General features: G+C 27.2%; 1 protein-coding gene across 6 annotated transcripts in view; it reads right to left on the reverse strand.

Moving 5' to 3' along the window:
* Nucleotides 1–24345, reverse strand: part of LOC145944804 (neuropeptide CCHamide-1 receptor-like) — a 74210-nt gene that overhangs the window by 27541 nt on the left and 22324 nt on the right. The window contains exon 1 of one of the 6 annotated variants that reach the window (XM_083053363.1): nt 18694–18939. The exons of the other annotated variants lie outside the window; for them this stretch is intronic. The gene's annotated coding sequence lies outside the window, so the exon portion shown is untranslated. Of the gene's footprint in view, nt 1–18693; nt 18940–24345 lie in introns of those variants that run through there. 6 annotated transcript variants of the gene reach the window in all.

Consider the following 24345-nt stretch of genomic DNA (forward strand, 5'->3'; position numbering starts at 1 on the left):
AATTGTTTTTAACACTTTATAACTAGAAATTTATTTTTATTTTATTTTTTTGCTATTTTGTATTCTTGTACATTTTATAAAAGATATTTTTATAGACCTTATGATTCTCTTCAAATTAGCGTCACGAAACAGCAATTTCTCAGGCTTTCTAGAGGCGAAGCGTCTTGGTACGAAAGAAAACTTTACGTAAAACGTGACACATTTCAACAACGTGGCGAACGAATGATAGGGGATTGATAGGAATGATAGAAATGTTATACGTAAATCAAATATTAGCAGGGAAATGACGTTCGCATCTTTATAATCGGATCATATTCCGGCCTGCAATAGTAGCTTTTCCAAGCCGCTTACTAGAATATCGTCGTCCGTTTATTGATCTACTTTTGCGACAGATAATGATATTAACGAGGCCGTTATGTAACAAGGGCTTATATAATAAGAGTTTGAATTTAAGATATACCTACGTCAATTCTCTGCCCGCGCATGAACGTCTTTGTTAAAGTGATTAAAAATGTATTAAATTTTTTGTTCCGCAAAAAATCTCACTACGAGACGACTTGCAAATGCAACAAGTGTGTATAAATACGAGTGAAAAGTTTTGCATTAGCGAACATGCTTTAAATTCTTTTGTATGATGCTAAAGCGTATCTTTTTCTTTTAAATCTTGCTTTAAAAATAATTTTGCAACATGAGGTTGAAGAAAAAAATTTTTGTATACGGTATTTGTGTAGCTGCATATATTGAAGCATATTATATTGTGAATAGATATTTATCTCATAAGAATATATTTTTTCTCTCTGATATAAAAATCATAATTTCATTGAAAAAAATTTATACTGCTGCGATATAAAATTATGTGCTGTAATTAAATATTAACTACTAACGTAATAAAATTTAACGCAAAAATTAGAGGATTGAATGTTACAACGGCAAGAAGTTCGTAAAAAAAGACTTGTTTCATATCTTCTTATGCCATAAAAATATTTTATACGTTTCAATTCAAGAAATTTCTTTCTGTTACCAGAGAATAATTGGTCTGGCATTCTTGTTCTTCTATCCATCATCCCATATACGCAATTATAATAGCATGAATAGAAAATAGATAAATAAATGTAAAAAAGTATATATTATATATACATATATATCAAAAAATATTTTTTTACATTTATTTCTTGCTTTTATAATATATATTATTTTACATATATAAATATATGTATATATAAAATATATAAAATATATATACATATTATATACATACTATATATTTTATATATATTTATATAATTATATTATATTATATAATTATAATTATTTATATAATATATTTATATATTATATATATTTATATAATTTATGTAATATATTATAAATATATTTATGTAATATATATTAATATGCCGTAATATATACATATATATATATATATACATATATATTTTGCATATACATATAAATATATACAAAATTTGCATACATATAAATATGACGTTTTGCAATCAAAAAACCAACTTCTCTCCGGAATATGATTACCGCAATTTTATGTTACAAATAGGCAGTTAAAATAATACTAACGTTTTCCTATAAAGTTTCACACGTTCGGCTTCGCCCTTTTCCTATATTTCAATGCAAATATATGTACCTTATATAATTAAAACAGATGCGAGAGCTATGTATCGCCATTAAAACCGACGACCGACTCATAGTCGCGAGTATAATGAACGGTTTAATTAGAAGCGAAACATGTATCCTGCTCGACGTAAGGAAAACCAACGAGAAAAACTTACGCGACTAAGTACTAGCAATAGAGAGAAAATAGAGAGAGCCTGGCCGAGCTGGCGCAACACGGCGGTTTTTATAATTGCTCTCCTGTGGCGAACCGTCCTAACGTGGCGTTTAATGTATTCGCGCGATAATCAAGAGCAGGTCAGGAATATAAACCATTGAGGGGCCGCGAGCTCCCCTCTCGAGGGGGCCCTATATAAAGTCGTCGTTGCCGTTCGTTCGTCATAAAATTACGAAAGCTGCTCCTGTTCGTCGTTATCTCTCTAGACTCTCCACCCTTTAGACTCAGATACATCCGCCTCCTTATCGCGTGCCCACGTTGCGAGTGATAAAAAAATTTTACAGCTTTTTTTACACGTGTCCGAGCTATAATTAGTCGATTAAAAGAGCTATTTTCAAAATATGGCGTCTTGTTTGATTTCGATTCCGATAAGTTTAGGGGCTCTTAAAGCGAAGGAACGTGAGTATATGCGTTTCATTGCAGATTTAGGGGTGGAAATAGTTATTCTAAACTATCGGAGTGTATGTACATAATCCTGACCATATGACGCTAGAAAGTCTTATAAAATATATACAAGAAAATTAAAATAAAAGTTTTATAAAATATATTATAAAAGTGTTTTATATATGTATATTATAATACATTTATATCTTGCGAACAAATTAAATTGTACCCAAAATTCAAATTTAATATACATAATAAATTATTTTAAGTTTAAATAAGAATTTAATTAAGAACTAATTATATATATATATATAAATTTCGAATAATTTGGATATATAAAATAATTTATATCTTAAAAAAATGTTTGTTTCAAAGAAACAAGGTTTGAAAAATTTTATTAGAAGAAATATTATGTGCATTTTGTTTGTCAGCTACTTTATCAAAAATATAATGAATAATTACAAATTGCCTCCCACATCTTTCCCCGAGATGTAATTAAATAAGTGTGATTCGTGTGATGAGAATATATTTGTTCCGTAGTATCGATAGACAGCAGTTTAATATTGGTTTCATACTAGCTGAACTGTGTTCGATTAAAAGGCTTGGGGCAAATGGCGCTAACAAGAGAAGTGCATTGATCCGTGAACACAAATGAATTTAACTCTTTAGACAGTATTCAAGCCATTGAAACTACTATTGTCCAAAGATAATTCGAAATATTTTAGAATTATTTCTGTTATCGTTAAATATTCAAAAATGAAGAAAATTATAGTTTTTTTTTATTTTTTATAAGACAATATCGTAGTAATTTCCACAAAGGAAATAAAATCTTTTACAAATATATATCCAAACGTTTGAAACGTTTTTTCAAAAAATTGAAAAAAATCTTTCCTCGTCTTTTTAAAATAATTTTACAGTATTTTGTACAAGTATTTCACAAAGTAATTATACCATTAAGCGCGATAAAAATAAGAAATTTAGAAGTTGTAAACGAGAGTACTAAATCGTATTAATAATTCATAAGCTAGTTTTTGCTTTGCTAGTTACTTGTCTGTCAAAATTGTGAGTTTGTATACTATTGTATATATTGCTCCTTTTCTTTTACATACATCTCTTTACTCTTACATTTGAATTTTATATCCATCTACACATCTATTACACATTTTTAGATTATACAGTATTAGATATGATCTATCTTTTGCTTTTCGAAATGGAATGAATTAATTTGTGTATAATATTTTTATCATACACATCTAATACCTATTTCATTATTTTATAATCTTGTTGTATATTAATTATAAATTATAAATACATTATACATATTTTGATTATCAATGCTTAAAATATTAAATATAAACGTTAAACTCAATAGAGATAAAACACCATATAGTAAAATTGGAGAAAAGTGAGAGAAAAAAATCACATTTAGCGAATTATAGATTATAAATAAATTAATATTGATTTTACAATAATCAACGTTATCGAATAAAGCATATTGAATTCTTTAGATCTCTCTCGTGTGTAATAAAAAAATTTTTTTTAATTTTTTATTGAAATTTTTATTGAATATTTGATTGCTTTATATCTTGATTTATGTACATAATCATATTTATATTTTATATATATATATATATATATAATCTACGTAATGCATATAATTTTTTAAAAATATTAAATTTATCCGTATATTGTACAAGTTAAAATGACATTGATGCATTTTTCTCAAAGATCGCGATGGTTGAACTTTGAAATATTCATACGTGTCACAAGTGATAAGAAAACAACTTACAATTAGAGAAGAAGTTTTACGTCGAGCAAGTAAGTTTTTCTTTATCCTTTGTTTGGACAGTGCATTGCTCATATTACTTATTGAGGGAAAATTTGAGTAAGAGATCTCTTGGCCTTTTGCTACATATGCAGATACAGGAGAAATATTATTAATATATAAAATAATATCTTCTATCTATAGGGTCTGATATTTTATAGATCTAATTTCTCTCTTTCTCTGTAATTTCAAAATATTATATTATTATTTTATAAAATTATAAAACGTATAGAGAGAGATTTTTACTAACAATTAGTAATAAATCGTATCAAAAATTATATCCAGTTAATTATGAAAAATAGAAATTCAATTATATATACATATGTTTACATTATAGATGTTAAATTATAGAGGAGCTTATTATGTTAGAGTCATTTTTTTTTTAATTAAACCTTCTTCTTTAGATTATATAAAATTTCTTAGTTCTTAACTACATAATGAAAGTTAATAAATTAGTTGTTATTTGCTTCAAGTATTTATTTTAGCTTTTTATCGTATTTCATAGAAATTTTACATTATTATTTATAAAGCTTCTTAAATTTCTAAAAGCTTTTTATTTGCGCATTAAATTTTATTTACTAAGTAAGCTTTCCTTTTTAAGATTAAGTAAAGTTTCTTTGTACTTAACTATATAATTAACGAAAGATCTATTGAGATTTTCTTCTGGCGTTAATGTTAGCTTTTTGCTGCATCTCATAGAAATATATATTATTATTAATAAAGTTTCTCAAATCTTTACTCTAACTTCTTATTGTTGTGTAACTTCTAAATAATAAATTATTACAAACATCAAACTACAAAGAAAGATTAAATACAAGTTGGTGTAAGAATTGTTAAAATATTATACATAAGTAAGTTTCATTCTACAATTCCAGATATTATTTTTTTCATGTTTATATAAAAATAAACAACTTTAGCAATTTGTAATATTTACAAGTTAATATTTTATAATGTTTAAGTATATAATGGTTAAGTACATATAAGGTATAGAAAAAAATATTTTAATAATTATTAATAATTTATTATTGTCTTTTTTTATTATTATTATGTGTTATTATGTTTATATTTAGTGCAAATAATTCAAGTATGTCATGTGAGAGAAATTCCAACAAGGCATCATTCACATTCCATGCTGCCTGTATAATCTTCTTGCGTGTTTGTTATAGAAGATTAATGAGATTAATATAATTTCCCTTATTATTTTCTCTTAGTATTCTGTCAAATATACGAAATAAACAGACGTGAAAAATAATTCATTTCTAATATCACTAAAAATAATTCAATTCTAATGTCATTAGAAATAATTTAAATATCATGAAAATATGTAACCTTTACATATTTTCATGATATTTAATTACTTGAGCTTTTTTAATTTAAACTTGAAATGAGCGCAAGAATAACAATCGAGATTATCCAAGAGATATATAAAAAAACGTTTGAAAAAATTACATATGTTAGGTACTTTAAAAATATTTTTAAATACCAAATACAATCATATTATTTAGATAAAAAATCTTTCATTCACAATCAGTATATAGTCGTTTACGATAAGCAAATTATGCATTTAAAGAGCTTATGTACCCAGACTATCCTTTTTAAACATTTTAAAATAGGATTATACAAAATCAGGGAAGCTCGTAATGAATTTATAAGCTTATAATCTCCGTAGAAGAGGAATTTAGGAAGATTTGAGAATAAAAATTTACCTTCACAAAATATTCAGAAGGAAACGTGAAAAATAGATTAACTCTCATCGAAATATACAAAATGTTCTTTTCAAATTGTTGTGAAGATAAATTTAAATAGCACACATATACATATATAGACTTAATATATACTTTGACAGTGTTGTTCTTAGATGATTTTAAAATTAGCTAGATAAAGATGAGATAAAATATGTAAATTCATCTTAGATAAGATGACGATGATTTTGTTTTAAATATATCTAGATAAAAGATAAAATTATATGGCGATTCATCTAGATAACTTCCAGATAATATTATTTTTAAGATCGCTTATGTAAATATATACAGTTATAGAAAAAATGTAAATTATAAAAAGGATATAAAAATATATTTATATGCTTTTATTTATAAATTTTTATCGCTTACTGCTTAAGTTCTACTACTTAAGTATTTTTATGTTCTATGATTCTAAACCAAATTATCTGAACATTCGTCTAGATAATTTAATAAACATAACACTTTTTCATCTTAAATGCAGATATAGATAATACATATTTTTATTATCTATATAAAGATAAGATGATGCCAAAATTTCATCTAGATGATCATCTATATAATTTTATTTAAATAACAGCAAACACACATTGTACTTTGATCTAGATTTCCGGATTGTATTTTGCCGAAATACTACGCAAATTTTATTTCTGTAGTTTTTAAATTATTTTTACTATTTTTTTTATGTGTAGCACCTAATGTAACAACAATAGCGGTGATTTATTTGAAGCATATACATGATGCGATATATGTGACACATGTATACAGTGTTTGCTGTTATCTAAATAAAATTATATAGATGATTATCTAGATGAAATTTTGGCGTTATCTTATCTTTATATAGATAATAAAAAAATGTATTATCTATATCTGAATCTTAGATAAAAAAAAGTGTTATCTTTACTAAATTATCTAAAATAATATTCAGATAATTTGGTTTAGAGTTTCATAGCACATGAAAATATTTTAAGTAATAGAACTTGAGCAGTAAACGATAAGAACTTATAAATAAAACTATAAATATATTTTTATATCTATAATTTTCATTTTTTTATTTTACATTACATTTTTATTTATTTACATTTTTTAACTGTTTACATAAGTTATTTTAAAAATAATATTATCTGGAAGTTATCTAGATGAATCGTCATATAATTTTATCTTTTATCTAGATATATTTAAAATAAAATCATCTTCATCTTATCTAAGATGAATTTACATATTTTTATCTCATCTTTATCTAGCTAATTTTAAAATCATCTAAGCACAACACTGCATGTATATATGTATGACGCGGGGGAGTCGCAAAGTAGTGATTTGACGTTTGATGTATTTTTACGAGTCAGTGTGTATAAAGAGACGCATTTTATGTGCATTGTCGTTCAATCTTATTTTCTTGCTACCATTACGTCTACGATATATGTATGTCCGATAACGAGTACATATCACATGTCAAATGTCGAATCTATCATTTTGAAAAATTGTGCTTTACATATAAAAATCAAAAAATTTGTGCATCACGAGCTTTTTATATATATTATGAAAATTATTCATGTTTTCGAACAATAAATCAATTTACATGGATTAGCATTATCGTATAAATGTTAATGCTCGGATCGGTTTAGTTAGCATTTATTTGAACTGTAGGTGTGACGATAAAACCTGTATGATGATTGAAATAGCTTTCGTAAAACTATCCGCTATGTGCAAAGTTGTTTAAAATGAGCTTTTCGAGCTATAAACTTTAACTGTTTACGACACACATACACGATAACATAGCAGTTACATAGGTATCAAACACGAACGTTGTTGTAACCCAATGTATTTTTGGTTCGTTTGTACAGCGCTATTCTGTCGTTTCTTTTTTTACGTCTCTTTTTTATTAAATCGATTGCCGCGTCGTGAATTAATTGCTAAATTGACAAAACACATCTGTAACAGAATTCAGAAATATAAGCCACCATATCGTAGAACGCTTTTAGCCGAACATTTAGCAAAGCATCTATACGCACACGCATTGGCTATTAATATCGATCGCTTTGAACAAGACGTATAAATCAAGTATGACGAGAAAAAACATTTTTTTCGAATTTTCTCTTTGATATATATGTATGTATACGGCATAAAGCGCGCAAAGGCAAATTAAAACACAGGAAGAGAAAAATCTATGCCAATAAATCGATGCACACGATACGAACGAAATCATTTGCATTTTTCTTCTGCTTATATGCAACATCAAATATTTCATTATCGGAAACCAATGTAGCTGAGGCTGCATAACGCTTATCCTAAATAGCAAGTCATACGTAATGGACATTTTGAGAGATTGAAAGCTTCGAGCTTCGGCGAATTTGACGTATAAATCAGGTATCAGATTTCAAAGTTCATATCATGAAGCCAAAAAATAAGTAATTGCGAAAGCTTTGAGGATTGATTAAATGCAGATTTTTCATTTTCAACTTTCGTGAAAATTGGAGTGATTTTTGACAATTATCAGATTTTCGCGAAGCGGATTACATTTTTATTTTCATTTCAATCCTAGAGAGAGGCTGAAGAAGGAAACTCCTGACAACTATCGAAACGCGCATGCATATTCAGATCATAGTATTACGACGTAACTGCGGAATCCATGGATTTGAACTGGCCTATATATCATGCACGAGCCAGGCTCCTCTCTATCGAGAACTATCATCCCCCGAGAATTTAGACGGAATATTAGCTCGTACATGATCAACGGTTCAAACACAATATCGCTTCTTGAAAAGAAACGTGCGCGACCTAGTGTGAAACAGAACAATAAAGGAATCCTGGCAAGCCCGAAAATTCTGATTTTAATGAAACTTTTCACATACATAGGAGAAATAAATAGATAAATTTAGACATTTTTAGTTTGCAATTCAAAAACGATTCAAAGGGATAAAACCACCCTTCATATGTAGTGAAGTTTTTTTCGCTTTTCTCGATATATCGCGTAAAGTATTTGAGATATCAAAAAATGACTTATACAAAAATTTTATAATAAGAACATCTCTATTTAATTACATTAATACAATTTTGAAAAATAATTTTTTTTCAACAATTTTTTAAAAAATTTTGTTCAAAACATTATTTCTTTCAAAATTAATTCAAAATTAATATTCAAATAACATTCAAAATATTATTAATGCACAGTTGAAAAATTTATGTTAAATTTAACAAATATCACTTGTCCTAACCGGTCCACAGAAATTTTTGTGTTAATTTAACATAATACGAATATGTTAAATGATGACACGAATATTGTGTTAATATTTTAACATAAAATAAATGCAAACTTCAAGTAAACTTAAAATAAATTTTGTGTAAAATTAACATAGTTTTAATGTAAAAATTAACTTTAAAAATTGTTAATTTTACATTTTATCATCCCCACTTATATTATAAAGTAAAATTAATATTTTTTTTTTGTAAATTTTAACAGATAAATCTTGTCACTAATAATATCGAACATATTTATTGTGTAAAATTAAAAGTAAATACACATTGTGTTATTATTACACTTTTTTCAGTTATTTTAATAATTTAACATTTGAATTCAATTAACGCAACAGCAATATGTTAATTTAACACATGAATGTGTTAAATATTTAACACAAAAATTTTAACGGGGACCGTTTTTAACAAGAAAACACAAATTTTCCAACTGTGTGTAATTAGATAGAGATGGTTTTAGGATGAAACTTTTGTATAAAATATTTTTTGATATCTCGAATACTTTTCGCTCTAAATATGAAGGTTGGTTTCACCCCTTAGACACTAAACATTTCTAAATTCATCTATTTATCCTCTCCCAAAATGTGTGTAAACATCGAAATCAGAAATTTCAGCTTCGCAAAGTTTCCTTGTTAGTTTGAACTCAGTTTAAAATTGAAGAATTATTATACGATTATTATACGAGAAATATCGTTATTGCCTCCATATTAGCGACGATCGACAAACATTATTTGCTCAATAATACGTATATACAGACGGAAACGATAACTTTCGCCCCATCAGTTCATAATCGATAACTGCGAGTAGTGTATTATTGCAAACATGTCGAGAGAGAGAAAAGCTATTGATTTTGCACGAATAGAAATCCATGCTGTATGATTGGTCGATATTCTTTCTCGCAATTCAGTTTAGAAGAAAGATTCGGGGGAAAGAGAGGGAAACATAAATTCATGCGAAATAACGGGATATCTATAAAACCGAGATAAATTACTGTTTACCAATTAGATCGCCCAGATATCAACCAGAAATATCGGTTGTGAAAACTGAAATTCGAAGGAAAAATACCGAATATATTTGGTATTTCAGCTCGCATATATATGCACGTCGAGAGATACGATTGCCCTTCTGTGCAATATCGCGCAACTGCATTACACGATAAACCAAGAACGCTGCGAATTTACATGCATGCATGTGTCCCGTGTTTGATAAAATTTGCAAGAACGGAATTGCTGTATGGAAAAACGACGCTTCCGACGATCTTTTATATACATATATATATATATGTATATAAAAGCCACTTTTACCCGTTCGATTTTAATGGAGATATAGTATACCGCTCTTTATAAATCGACATTCGATAATATCTTTGTCAGCGTGATTTTTTTCCGTAATAATAACGTATCATCCAATCTATATATATAATAATAGAGTAGAGTAATAATCCTTCCGCATATACAATGCATTTCCGATATTGAATTATAAAGAACAATATCGGAATAAAAATATTTCTCTTCGATACTTCTTCATGATGCATCTCGCCGATTTGCGTCCACTTGTGTGTTTCATTTGACATTTGTGTGGGAAAGCACCGAGTGTAAATATCTTACGCTAGAGAGGTCTAATGAGCATCTAATGACAGGAGTGATTAATTTCCTCGGCGTTTAATTTCTATAGGTGCATTCTATATAGCTCCGCGGAATTCATAGAGGTCGGAGAACGTCGACGCTAAGCTTAAGGTTCCGGAAAGTTACGCGCTGTGTAAGTTCGAAGGGATGAAAGATACTAAAATTCGTAATTAAGACAGAACGTTCCATTCTCTCATTATGGATGTCGCGGCGATTAAAGGCTAAATTAAAGCGATGTGTAATTACTGCGAGATTGAGCGTGGGTAAAATTAAGGAATCAAGAAATAAAAACCGAGCTAATAATGTGTTCTCTTCTTTTTTCAACGGTGTAACGCAAATATGTGGACTGCTTTATAAATTTATGTACATGAATTTAATGAGCTCGTAAGCCGCGGCGACTTTTTATACGGAATAAGCAAACACGAAATAAGCTTAATTATACAAATTCTAGGGCAACATGATTACGCACTCTTGTACGAGATACAGAGTGGAAATTTACAAAAAAAATAAATGAAGCAAATATAAAATCGCGAATAAGAATTTTATGAAAGGAAAGAAAATGAAAAAATATATCAAATAAAGAAAGAAAATAAAAAGTCAGATTTTAGTTAAGGCTTTGTTGTGATTCTTGTGTTTGCTTGTGAGAGTCAATCCCTTTTATTTCGATTTTTTATATCTTTTATTTTTATTCCTTTACGTTTTCACCATCTTATTCTTTTAGGCTTAAGATCTACACTGTAAAAAAATTTAGTAAATTTACACAAATAATAGGTGTAAAAATTACATGATTAGTCTTGTAAATATAAGATATCATGTAATTTTATAGAAATTATGTAATTCCACAAAATTATGTAGATTTGTCTTTTATTATGTAAATATATCTTCTTTTATATGGAAACTTATGAAATAATATATTTTAAAGATTTTATGTAATTATCTAAATTTTTGTAATATTACTCAATACAACAGTAATATTCTATATATCGTGTTTAATAATATGTTTAATAATAATATGTTTAATAATATGTTTAATAATACAATTATAAAAAATATTTTTACATTATCGTTTTATAATTTTACATACATATTGTAAATTTATTTTTGCAATCAGCTTAATTACAAATGAAGAAATTAATTTACTTGTATATACTGCAAATTTACAAACGCGTGGAAATTTACAACTATTATAGTGGGTCTTAAAATTACCCACTATAATAGTTGTAATTTTACACAAAATTTTTTTACAGTGTATGTCGACACTAAACTGCTAACTTAACGAGGAACTTGATGCTATTCATGTACTCTCATTAAATTCCGCGTCGATATATCCTGCTGCATCGCCATTATGATCCTTGTTATCGTTATTATCGTCATTAATCCCGACAATGTCAACGTCATTCCTCTAGCTATACGATTTATGTCTTTTTAAACTGTCTAGCGAGACGTTGTTTACGTCACATTGTCTTATGACAGGAGCCGATCGGTTTATAAGAGGTTTATAAGAGGTTAATAAGAGAAGCATCTAGATTGGAAGAATATTGACGTGCAAATTATAAACAAAGAACGCAAACAACATGGCATATACATTAGCAATATATATAATTACAGTATATATTTTATAATATCTTTAATGTATTTTTATTTTAATATTATATTAATTATTATAATAATATTATAACAATAAATTATATTACAAATACTTTAATGTTATATATTTTATAATTTTATAATATTGTAATATTATATATTATATATAGAATAAAAAATTATATTATTATAATATGATATATTAATTTAATAATTATATATTAATATATTAATATAATAATATAATAAATATATAATTAATATAATTAAATATTTTATATACATTTCCTCAACTCTCAGACTTTTGACACGCATTTCAACATCTGGCTCTATATCTCCTTCGCTTCCGTAAAATTTCTCTAGTTTTCGGCAGCTCGATTACACAACGTATAGTATGAGAATAACAATTTTCCGATAACGCAAAGAGAGCACGCCATCGCAGTAACCTTCCAACTTTTTACTCGAGATCAATTCATTGCCCAAAAGCCGTAGTTAATCTCTATAAATAGAGAGGGTAGAGAGAATTAAAGTTTTACCACACACACATACAACATACTCGCGCGTTGGCGGAATACACATGCCGCTAAACAGCGGGAAACTTTCGGATAAGGTGCGCGAAATACGGAGGCGCACGTTTCTGCGCCCGGAGGCTGCGGTTTACGATGTAACACGCGCGCGCGTGAAAGTTTCCGCGTTAAATTGGGACCGCACCCACGGGATTTGCGTGCAAATTTGTCGGACGCGCTTCTATATATACAATCTTCGTGAAATATTTTAGGAACACGCGAAATGCGTCATGCGTTTCCGCGAATTTTACGCCGTCGAGCCGGAATATTAATGAATGAACGAGGGACGAATAAAGTGTCACTCTCGGTTCCATCATCAGATTTCCATCTATATCGGGATCATTCTTTCTCGCGACGATGCACGATCTTAATCGAACGTCAGCCGAGATGAAAACATGCTGTCTTGCTGTGAAAAAATATCGTTCGACGTCGAAGCGGGTCAATCTCCACTGTATATGTCGAAAAATGTTCACTCGTTTATTATCTATCGGATAAACAAAATCGCTTTGTTTTATTATTATATATGAACAAGCGCATATCCCGCGCCGGCGTACATGTACTATACATCCAAATGTACTTGACTTTTTAATTAATCATATAATCGTATATATTTCACATATTCGACGCACTTTCCGTCCGTTAATGCTACGATCCATCGATAAATACTTTAAATTGCATCACGTGGGGAAATATCAATATATCCTGTATATGTAATATATTTTATCTACATCTACATGTACGTGTATGTGTGTATTTGTTCGATATTCGATATGATTAGTAGCGATTTCTCGCTACATTTCAGCCGATGGGCGAACACGAGATGTGAAGATAGAGAGCATGAAATGAAAAAAAGAGAAAGAAATATATAGGGAAGAGTTGGCTAATGCGTATCGATCTCCTAAATCGTGCTACATCAAATTTTTTGCTTATCACTGAATATGCACAACGATATTTAATGATAAAAATGTGGAATAAATGAGCAATAACAAAAAAATCATTAAAAATTATTACATCTTATTTTGTGCGTTCTACAAACATTTTTTTTTAAATTAAGTATGCAATTGGTGTAATTTTTGAATGAATTTATGTAGCTAATTTATGTAGCAAAATATGTTAATCTAACAATGCTGTTTTATTCTACATTTTTTATGTTTTCTATAAAAGTAGATTTATTGTAGAATATTTTGCACATTTATTTTAAATACATATTACAATTATTTTTAAAAAATTTTTAATCAATACTTTTATAAAACTTATCATGTTTCCTAAATTGTAACAGCATAAAGTTTTTTAAATCGGCACGATTTGATAATTCACGTTTAACATGTAGGTACTTTACCTATTAGTATCTAATTTATCGCATATAGATTATATACTTACATCTATTAGTGATAAAATAAGTCAATATTAATTTAAATTTATTATTTCTTAATTATTTTATTGTATTTATTTATTTAAATATTTTATTATATAATATATTTCTTGATTATTGATTAATGAAAAACGAGCTGATAAGAGTCAGGCGTAGGAAATAAAGCGCATAAATAATTGCCCTCGAAAAAGATTTAATAATTAATAAATAATAATATAAAAATGTTATTTATTAATTATTTTACAATATTTATTTATTTTAATATTTTATTATTTTTTTGATTTATGAATGTGTGATTTATATTTGATTATTAATATGGATGAGTAAAAAACGAGCTAAACGAGCTAATAAAGACTATAGGTACAGAAACCAAGATAGGCATAAATAATTGACTTTAAACAAGATTTAATAATTAATAAAGAATTAATATTTAATTAATAATAATAATTAATAATTAACTAATAAATCTTTTTTGAAGAATTATTTATACATCTTATTTTCTGGCTTTTATTAGTCTGTTTTATTTATGTATATTAATAATCAAATATTAATCACATATTAATAAACAAAAAACCGAAAATAATTAGTAATTAACATATTTATGTATCATGTTGTCAACATCAAAGTCGTATATGTTTGTTGATTTTATTAATATTTATATAAATATGTATTAATAAATAATTTATTTCGTTTTAATTATACATTTTTAGTATTTTTCTTCTCAAATTTTATTTATTTCTATTAATTTTAAATTAGATATGATTTATGAGTATGGTTACTTCTACAATGTATCATAAGAAGACTTATAACAAATAAATTTGTTGTTGCAAAATGTTAAACATATAATAGCAGATATATTAAACACATTCAACCACAATTTTCAATATTATAATACTTGCATACAAATAAGTACAAAATAAGAAATATACATGACATAAAAATCTTAAATAATACGATTTTAATAATTTCATAATAAATTATAAATCAAGGCTCTGAATATTAAACTAATAAATAAGGGCCAATAAGAGCCAAATCGCGGATGAGATGTGCGGTATAAAAATTAATTTTTTTATAAAATCTTTTTAAACTGAGAAGTACCTACATAATAATTTCATAATAACATCCTTTATAAGCTTTATATCAATTTGACCATAATTGAACGTAATTAATTGCATTACGTTAACATTTGATAGATTATAACAAGAACCACAGATGTGTAAACGAAGGAATAAATGCTTGTACATTTATACAGAAGGAAGTTAAGCGCTGTCTGAGAAGGAAGACATTCAAAATACTTAATCTTGAAAAAAATAGTTGTTACAAAAATAACATTATTTTTTTAAATTATATATATATATATAATTATTATAATATAATATATAAATATTATATATATATATATATATATATATATATATATATAGGTATATATACAGGTATATATATGGCTCCGAACGTTCCAGCCAGACTTTGAGATCTTATAGGAAATTTAATTCTGAACAAAAAATTTCCTATAAACATGGGTCGAAAAATGCTTTCTTACGAAGTTATCGCTCAAAAACCTCTGAAATCGTGATTATTTTACACATTTTTCCATTTAGATTTTTACTTGTGGGGAAGAGTGAAAAATGAAGTTTACTCAACGCCATTCGAGTCTCGTGAACATCTGATCCAACAAATAAATACGACTTTTGATCGATTGAGGTTGAATCAAGAGGAAATCCGTAAAGCGACTAGATCGGCCATTACTCGATGCCGAAAGTGTATTGGAGCTAGGGGGGGACATTTTGAGAACAGTTAGTTTTTTCACGTCTTTATTCATTTTCCACTATTACGTGCTATTTTAGTTTAAAAAAATTTATTTTATTTTCATAAAAGAACAAGATTTTTATTTTCTATTTTTATCGTTTTTTTCAAGAAATTTATTAAGTTTCATTTTCTTTTCACCTTTTGCTCTTCCTTTATCAGAGGTTTTTGAGCGATAACTTCTTAAGGAAGCATTTTTCGACCCATGTTTATAGGAAATTTTTTGTTCAGAATTAAATTTCCTATAAGATCTCAAAGTCTGGCTGGAACGTTCGGGGCCACCCTGTATATATAAATCAAGTGAAAAAAATGTTCGAGAGGGAACAATACAATTTGAACAGAATGCTTGGTAGTACCCAACCAGAAATTCAAACAGATTCTCGAGTATTGCACAACAAGAGAAATATAATAAAAGTCGCGTATAGCATCGACGAGGGATTCGGGTTGTTATGGTAATGCCTTTGGAGAGGAAACATCTCTCCCAATATATATGTATGCATGGAATGGTATTCGCGGAGCAGTAGTGTGTCGCAATTTGAAATCGACTATTGTTCCAAAACTTGGCGACGCACATTACACATGTTTGCCGCAAACTTTGATAATCCGACACAATTGTCGGATGGCCTCTCGCCTCTCTCGTTTTAAGGCGAGAGAGAGACAATTTTGGATTTTGCGCGCAGGATATTCCGCACATATATAAACGTCATACAAGTTATTTAATTATACGTAAAGACACGCGCGCTTCGCATATGTGTGTGTCTGTGTGTGTATAGAGGTTCACTTTATCTTTCGAGAAAATTGACGGTATTTGCATGTGCGGCAGTGTTGACACACGAATATAATAACAATAGAGTTGATTGCACTAGAGAACTGGTAGATTCACAAAGCTCGAACGTGATCTTACTAGTTTGTGTAAAAACGGAGAGTCATCGCGTTTCTATTTCATCGAGTTTTACGTTTTATGAATATGTATTTCAATTTCGTAAAAGGTAGAGAGAACAAAAACGTTGATTGAAATTAACGTCAATGAGAAGCGTTCGCGATATAATAAGTTTTCCTTTTCTTTGGCTTTTCCTTAACATAAAGGATCGTAGAAAAAAAATCTTATAAAACTTTCAATGCGATATAATAATCGTCTGTTTTGTCTTCATTTTATTTTTATTTTTTTTATTTTTTTATTTTTTTTGTTTTTACAATTTCTAAGAAGATTTTAATACGCGCGTGTCAATACGAACTGTGAATATTATCGGCAGAAGCAAATTTTATTTGAATTTATTATCCCTATGGAGGATAATAAGATGAGAAATAAGATTTCTCGCTTAAAGGTGCTAATGAAAATAATGGAAAGGATATAATGGATAACACAATTTTCAACACACTAACAAAGAAAGGTACCCAACTGTCACTCACGGATTTTAATAAAACTTTGCACACTTGTAAAACTATGCAAAATAATAGACACGTATTTTTTTTTTATGTGCGGAGAAGCGATTTTAAGGGCAGACTATACCACAAGTAGTAGGGATAAAACAAAAGAAACAATTAATGAATTAAATTCAATATACTAATTGTTATTGAAGAAACTATTATTGTATGCACTGTTAAATTTAATAAAAATTAATTCCAAATAACTTGTTTAACAAGACACTTCATGTACCTTTAAAAATTGTCGACCAATAATACTACAAATAAGAAAAAATATGATTTTCGCCACAAAGTACTCACAAAGTATGGGCGTTATATTTAATCAGCCATTTTGTATTTTTAAATTATAATGACAGATTCGAATTCTGCGACCCCGCAAACCCCATAATATCTCAGTTTTCAAAAAAATTGTCAAGAATGTATTTATAACGTGAAAACCACCTCATATATACAAGGGGTTGTTTCTGCCCTTAAAATCGCTTCTCCGCACATAAAAAAAAATACGTGTCTATTATTTTGCATAGTTTTACAAGTTGCAAAGTTTCATTAAAATCCGTGAGTGACAGTTGGGTACCTTTACTTGTAAGTAAATTTTTGTACGAATCTTGTGTATTGTAGAGTAAAAATTATATCAAAATGTATCATCAAGTGCGTAATTGTGTTTCAAACGAATTCTATCACGAAACTAGGCTAGTGTCGTTGTGATATGTTTCGATTCGTGAAACATCTCTAAATCAAGTTTATATATATGCGATTAGAAATAAAATCTTTTTGAGTTTGCAGCATGTGAAAGAAAGATAAAACTAATTTAATTAGTTATAACAACTTTATACATATATATTGTGTATATATATATATATATATATATATATATATATGTATATATATATATATGTATATATATATATATATATATATATATATATATATATATATATATAGAGAGAGAGAGAGAGAGAGAGAGAGAGAGAGAGAGAGAGAGAGAGAGAGAGAGAGAGAGAGAGAGAGAGGGAGGGAGGGAAGGGGGGGGGAGAAAGATAGTAGATCATGAAATACAAATTTTAGTTTTAAATAAGATTGTCTTTCTTAATTTGTCATATCTGATAAAAGTATATTTTTCTTCATGAAATATGTAGAAAGATAATTAACTGAAAACATAGATAATAGGTAGAAACATGATACTAAAGTAATGATAATAGTGTCTTTATCGCAGATGTATCAACTTACTTTGTCCCTATTATAATCTTCAATTAACCGTGGATTGCTTACCTGAGACCTTGACCCAGTTTATCATTCTAAGTGTTTGTTCAATAAATTGCGTCTACGATTTCCCTTTAAGGTACATATTTAAGGAAAGGTAAGAACGTAAAAGTGACTAAAAGGGTGATATATTAGAATAGAAAATAAAAATATTTAAACTTTCCCCCTCTCTCTCTCTCTTTCTCTTTCTCTCTTGATTTCTCCTAATTAAATTTTAATTAATGTAAAATAATAATTATTCGTATATTAGGTTATTAAACTTTTGGTAAATATGTGCATAAAAAGTTTTACATCTCATCAATCACCTTTATTTTTGAATCACGTACAATTCGAATTATGGCAGACACTTTCGGTGTCTGAAAATGTATCACTTTAAAGTATTTACTTTGTATTATCTATATATGATCCTTTCAACTTTTATTTATATTATTTCCAGTGTTTGCTGTTATCTAAATAAAATTATATAGATAATCATCTAGATGAAATTTTGGCGTCATCTTATCTTTATATAGATAATAAAAATATGTATTATCTATATCTGCATCTTAGATGAAAAGAAGTGTTATCTTTACTATATTATCTAAAATAATATTCAGATAATTTGGTTTAGAGTTTCATAGCACATGAAAATATTTAAGTAGAACTTGAGCAGTAAGTGATAAAAACTTATAAATAAAAGTATGAATATATTTTTATAATTTACATTTTTTTATTTTACATTACATTTTTATTTATTTACATTTTTTAACTGTTTAAGTAAGCAGTTTTAAAAATAATATTATCTGGAAGTTATCTAGATGAAGTAATTTTATCTTTTATCTAGATATATTTAAAACAAAATCATCTTTATCTTATCTAAGATGAATTTACATATTTTTATCTCATCTTTATCTAGCTAGTTTTAAAATCATCTAAGCACAACACTGATTATTTCGCGTATTGACATTTTTTATATTTACATACACTACTCCTTTTATTTTGAATATGTATTATTTTACATTATCGTCAACAAATGCGAATAAACAAATAAAAATTAATAAACGAGATCTACAATTGTGTACGCGGTTACATGGATTTGCGAGACTATTCACTCAAACCCAAGCTCTTTATAATTCCGTACAGACAACTTATTGCGTTATCCGATGTTTGAAAGCCATCCTTCCTTTTACCATTCACCTTTGAACGAAACAGGATTATCTCACTCTTTGCCTCGAAAAGTTACAAACTTATATGGAATTCTACAATTGTATTATAGATATTGTGCCGAGAGAGAGAAAGCATCGAGTGATGTTGGGTAAATCTCACTTTGGAAAGTTGAAAAACCCATGGAGTTTGCTTACATATTTACTTTTAATAATTTTTAATATTTTCGAACGCTATATTAACTCTGATAATCAGCATATTTATTTGGATTCCTTTTTTAAATAAGCTTACAATCAGCTCCAAATGAGATATAACCTTGCATATTTACTAAAATCTTATTAAAAAGGACTCAATTAATTTCATAAATGATAAATCATAGATGATAAATGTTTAAATTGTGTACTCTTTGTAAGAGATTTTAAGTAATTACCTGAAATAATTATTTCTCGCATTATATGAATATAATGTGTATGTACAGTAAAATTTGTTATTTTATCAATTTTCACGAATTATTTAATTTGTATTTTATTTCTTTCTTATATCTTACATCTATTGAATTCGCTTTTGTTTATATTTTATTTAATACTATTATTTTTATGAATTGCTTTTATAAGTTGTTTTTATAAACAGCATTTAATAGTTAATTATTTTTTAAAACAAACGCATATTTTTCACTCTTATTGTTTTTACTACATAATATTTGAAATATAGAATATATAAAATAAAACAAAACGTAAAATATATTTAAAACACACACACATATATATATATATATATATATATATGTGCGTATGTGTGAGGTAATATCAATATGTGCAAATTTATACGCGAAACGAAAAATATGTTATTTTTATTAACTTTCAAGTAAGAAAATTTTTAGTAATTTATTTAAAATTATTATTTCTCAATTCTAGTCAAATGAATATTTTCTATATATTTTTACTTATCATATTTATAGAAAATAAATCATATTTAAATAATATTTTATTTAAACGCAAAGCAATTTAATCGATTACTTTCAATAAAACTACATTTTTTAATATGCTTATCGAATTACATTAAATATATAACGGAATACACATTAAAAATTAAAATATTATTAAAATATATTTTTAAAAATTAATAAAACTTCTGAATGTTAGTTATAGATTATATTAAGCATATTAATATTAAAAAATATAAGGGAACGCATAATTTCTGATTTTATTGGGAAATTATTTGAGCCGTGTTTTATGTCAACCCTCAGTGCATTCTATAGACAAATGTATATCTATGTGTGTATTTATATTCACTTAGAAATAATATACTATTTATAAAGCAATGCGAAAAATTTCAATTAACTTTATAAAAATTATCTGCAAATTGTAGAATTAAAATTGTCATAGGAGAGAGAAAAGAGTTAATATTTTATTAATTTATCTACCAATATCGGTGATGCGTAAAACTCCACGAGCGTAATTATAACAATGTGTAACGCATATTCTATATTCCAAATTAAATTTATCAATTATTGTATCCGCGCTTGGATAAACACGATAAACATGTTGAACAAATTAAGATATAACACGTTGCCATCTAGTGACAGAATTCCGACAAAATTTGTTCTTGCAAACTGTAGAAATTTGAATTCGACGCGAAGCTACGGTACAAGTAAACTTCGCGAAAGTTGCAGCAGCGCTGCACTATCGAGATGACTCGTACGATTGTTTATTTAGGCGCAAATCCCAGCAACAGACGCGTTGACACGCTGAGCACGTTTGATCGCGGCAAACGTAAACTTGAAGAGCCCACATCCGACCTAAATGTACGAAAACGAACCTTAAGTACCCGAATTAAAGAGTTTCTCAAATTGATTCGTATAGCAGTATCCCTCTGTGCCTGATGCAAAAAAATAATCAGGCAGTCTGTGTTTATCACGCGATAAACACGAGCGGTAACAAGTTACGAGATTATGGAAAAAACTTACAATTAAAAATATATAAATATAATATAAAATAAAAATATAATATAAAATAAAAATATAATATAAAATATAATATAAAAATATATAATATAAAAATATAATATAAAAATATATATAGATTCCTCTTTCAATTTAATAATATAACAATATAATATAACAATATATATATATATGTAGAATATAAAGAATATTTTATATATTATATATATTTAATTTTATATACATGTATATATATTAGGGTGGTCGTTATATGGGTTTTTTCAGAATTTTAATGTTGGATAGTCGTAAATCGGCTTTAAATGTGAAAAAAAAAATCTCTAATTTTTTCAGATTTTTATTTTGAGTCCTCAGTCTCCCTGTTGGCACGTAATTTTCTTTTTCATTTAAAAAATATTTATTTAAGTTAGTTCTAGTCTAAAATAGCGACATTTTATGAAATACGTTTCATTGCCGTGAAAATAGTAAAACATCGTATATGAGGTATTTCACTCGAGTTGTGTGTGTTATACTACACACAAATCGAGTGAAAAAATTTAAATTATTATTTTGCGGAGTAATCAATATATCGATTAATTTATTATTTTCCATTGATTTTTTTTTGTTGAAGATATAATTTTTTTTTTGTATTCTTTTTTAATATAGCTTATTTTCTTGTATTGGTAGTCCTGATGATACATTGGGCTTTTGTTTTAGGTATTTCACATGAGAGCTTAATATCTTAACACCACAGTTCTGCAGCTGCTTCTGTCATCAATTTTTTTTTCTGTTATTAATTTTTTTCTAAAAAAAAAAAAAAATTATCGAAAATTTGCGCTTAATCATTGAGCACTGGAATGGAATTCCCTACACATCTTTTTCCTATATAATCGAAAATAACGACGATTTAAAGTTCAAGGAAGATTCAAAAAAATATAAGATACGTCGTTATATTGCTTGAAAAATGGATAAAAAATAATTAACTGAATTAAAAACACCCACGACTCGTGTGGAATAGCCCATATACGATTTTTGACTATCTTTTATGAAAAATTGAATAATTTTGTTCACTACTTTTGCAGCTGACTCCATCTAGAACTGAAGTAAATTAGTATTTTTTTCAAATTATTAAAAATATATAAATAATATTTAAATAACATATAAATGAATAAATAAATGAATTGATATAAGAATATAACATAACACACAACTCGAGTGAAATACCCCGTATACAATTTCATGCTATACCTCACGGCAGCGAAACTTATTTAAATCAGGTTTGTTGATTCTATTTTTAATCTAAAAATTACTTAAATTGGTATTTTTTTAAATGGAAAAAATCCACGTGCAAACAGGGAGACTCAGAGCTGAAAATAAAAATCTGAAAAAATTAGAGAATTATTTTTTCTACATTTGGAGCTGATTTATGACCATCCAACATGATCTTCCATTTAACGACCACCCTAATATATATGTATATGTATAATTATACATATATATAGAATAATTAAATATATAAAATATGAAGAATATTTTATATATTATATACCTATATTTAATTATATATATATATATATATATATATATATATATATAAATATCTATATATTGTCTTCAATGAATGTGTATGTATATAGAAGAAACTTTTTCTTCCAAAATAGTGTTAGTCTTAAGGAAAAATCTCTATCGATAAATTTCGTTCAATTCTTCCAATGCTCTGGCAAAACATATAACGTAATAGAAACATATTTAGCAAAGTATCCAAAGAAGATACATCGAAATTCTACTCCCTTTTAACAGTGCAATTTCACATTTTTCTTCCCTCTTCGCAGGATATAAAAATTTAAAAGCAATGTGTGTATATTTATTCATATTTACATTTATACATGGAAAAATTGTGAAAAATCTCTATAAACTTAACAACAATTCCCTTTAATTTATATAATACCGTTATTATTTTTTAATTATCGTTTATTTTTTAAACTTTGGTTAATTGCTGGAAAAATATTTTGGTTAAAAATTACTACGTCATTCGAACGTCTGCTACAGGAAATACCTTCTCGGGAAGTTATTGTTCTCTAGAATATCAACCTTCGTTTTCGCGCAGTTTTTTCTTCAAACGATTCTATCCATATTTTCATGTTTTGTTGAAACACGTACATTGTTTCTTCTTTAACAGAGAGCATAAATATGATACTGAAACTGTCATTCCAGTTATAATAAAATAGAAGTAGAAACAGGATTTTTCTCTCGTGAAAATAGCGCTCGCTCCTCTTTACATATTACGTGTATAAAAAACACGTTAACGATTTTTGACGATATTTTCAATCGTTCAATCAACATTTCTAACAATAACATGCTAGGATCGCATGATGTTTGCATATATAGAAGACCAAGAGCAGTATCTGAATAATCAATGTATGATTATTTTAATTCACGTCTAAAGTATGAAGTATGAATGCACATGTGAAATCCACATATGGTATTATTTTGTCATATATACATATATATATGTCATATATAAATATACATATATATGTATATTTTATAAATAAATACTATTATAAAAAATAAAAAAT

Source organism: Prenolepis imparis, unplaced genomic scaffold (assembly GCF_030444845.1).
Source record: "Prenolepis imparis isolate NDT839.2.m4 unplaced genomic scaffold, iyPreImpa1.0 SCAF_13, whole genome shotgun sequence".
In the NCBI taxonomy this organism is placed as follows: Eukaryota; Metazoa; Arthropoda; class Insecta; order Hymenoptera; family Formicidae; genus Prenolepis; species Prenolepis imparis.